At 40.5% G+C, this 2,500-nt stretch overlaps 1 long non-coding RNA gene across 1 annotated transcript in view; it reads left to right on the forward strand.

Moving 5' to 3' along the window:
• The window catches only part of LOC139667739 (uncharacterized), a 13,217-nt gene that overhangs the window by 3,101 nt on the left and 7,616 nt on the right, over positions 1–2,500 (forward strand). The window lies entirely within an intron of this gene.

The following is a 2,500-nucleotide window of genomic DNA, read 5'->3' on the forward strand; positions in this document are numbered from 1 at the left end:
CTCGCTCTCGCCCCCCCCTCACCCCCCCTCTCCCTCTCAGGACTCTGCAGCTTGTTGCTAAGAGACCAGAAACAGGAAGTCAGAGCGGGGTGTTGCGGGGTCGTAGAAAGGCCAAAGGTCACGGAGGGGTCAGGGAGTCCTGGCCCCAGACCAGGAAGTCACTGACCGTTGTTTCCTGCCTGACCTTAACCCCGCCCCCGGGTCAACCTCAGCCAATCACTGAAGCCCAGCCTAAAACTAACAACCAATCACAGCCTCAGGCACCACCCCGCCCCCAGCTGACCCCCTCAGCCCCGCCTCCAGCCCTGACCTTTGACCCCACATCTCATAATCCCCTTCACCCAGTAGCTCCGCCCCAACTCCCATCACAGCCTCTGATTGGCAGCCTGTCCGCCGCCCCTCGCTCTCATTGGTCGGTTCACGTTAAAGCCCCTCCCAGTGGGCGGGGCTCCGAGGCCGCCCTGATGTCACTGCTGCTGTTCTGTCACAGGTAACCATGACAACCAGATCCAGGGGGCGGGGCTTCCACTTCTACTGAGTATCCAGACGAGAACCAGCTTTACTTTACTAACTTTCCTGCATCAGAAAATAAAATAAACCAGGTTCAGGTCAGAAACGTTCTGCTTTTAGAACCGAACATTCAGAACATTTAAAACATTTAGAACATTATAGAACATTTAGAACATTTAGAACATTATAGAACATTTAGAACATTTAGAACATTATAGAACATTTAGAACATTATAGAACATTTAGAACATTATAGAACATTTAGAACATTTAGAACATTTAGAACATTATAGAACATTTAGAACATTTAGAACATTATAGAACATTTAGAACATTATAGAACATTCAGAACATTTAGAACATTATAGAACATTTAGAACATTTAGAACATTATAGAACATTTAGAACATTATAGAACATTCAGAACATTTAGAACATTATAGAACATTTAGAACATTATAGAACATTTAGAACATTATAGAACATTTAGAACATTTAGAACATTATAGAACATTTAGAACATTATAGAACATTTAGAACATTGTAGAACATTCAGAACATTTAGAACATTATAGAACATTATACAACATTTAGAACATTTAGAACATTATAGAACATTCAGAACATTATAGAACATTCAGAACATTATAGAACATTCAGAACATTTAGAACATTATAGAACATTTAGAACATTATAGAACATTTAGAACATTGTAGAACATTCAGAACATTACAGAACATTTAGAACATTATAGAACATTTAGAACATTATAGAATATTCAGAACATTTAGAACATTCAGAACATTATAGAACATTTAGAACATTATAGAACATTCAGAACATTATAGAACATTTAGAACATTATAGAACATTTAGAACATTATAGAACATTCAGAACATTTAGAACATTATAGAACATTTAGAACATTATAGAACATTTAGAACATTATAGAACATTCAGAACATTTAGAACATTTAGAACATTAGGGTTAGGGTTTGTGTAAAGTATAAATAATCAGCCACAGGAGTCAGAAGAAGGTAATTCATGTTGATAAATCAACTGGATTCAAAACAAATTAGTAAAAGTCAGTAAAATGAAGTAAATCCATCCAGACCTCGTTTCATTACATCTGATCACAGCTGCTTCAAAACCCGGGTGTTGTCTCTGGGTGGTGAAAGGCATTCTGGGAAACCAGACTGAAGGCTCAAACAAAATATTTATAATAATTTACAAAATCTTCATAAAGGAGTGAAAAGAAACAACAAACAAAATAAAAACCTAAAATTGGAAGAAAGAAATATAAAAGTAAACAGTTCAGCAGGGAATAAGAGATGTTTCCATAACAACTCAGAGACAGGAGGTCTGGATCAGACTGAGACCTGAACCATCTGAGAACCAGCAGCTCAGGCATGAAGCCAGAAGATCAGAGATCCTCCCGGATGTGACATCACCGTCAGAAGGATGACATCATCTTCACTCCTCCCTGACGTCATTGAACTGGACTTTCTCCTGGTTCTGCTGTCCATAAAGACCAGACCAGCAGACCAGACCAGCAGATCAGACCAGCAGATCAGATCAGACCAGCAGATCAGATCAGACCAGCAGATCAGACCATCAGATCAGACCAGACCAGCAAATCAGACCAGCAGACCCGACCATCAGATCAGACCAGCAGACCAGACCAGCAGATCAGACCGGCAGATCAGACCAGCAGATCAGACCGGCAGATCAGACCAGCAGACCAGAAGAAATAATCCTCCACCTCTCCTCCTGTCCTCCAGCTGGTTCTAAACATGTGACTCAGTCTGCAGTGAACAGACTGGAACTCTCCTTCTGCTTTAATGACTTTAACTGTTTAATATGTTTCACGGTTTTATCAACACACACACACACACACACACACACACACACACACACACACACACACCTGTCTGTCTCTCACATGTCTGTCTCTCACCTGTCTGTCTCACCTGTCTGTCTCTCTGTGT

This window comes from Centroberyx affinis, unplaced genomic scaffold (assembly GCF_046629955.1).
Source record: "Centroberyx affinis isolate AG114_WGS23_722 - 3 ecotype Tasmania unplaced genomic scaffold, CSIRO-AGI_Caff_v1 ptg005731l_1, whole genome shotgun sequence".
NCBI classification, from domain to species: Eukaryota; Metazoa; Chordata; class Actinopteri; order Beryciformes; family Berycidae; genus Centroberyx; species Centroberyx affinis.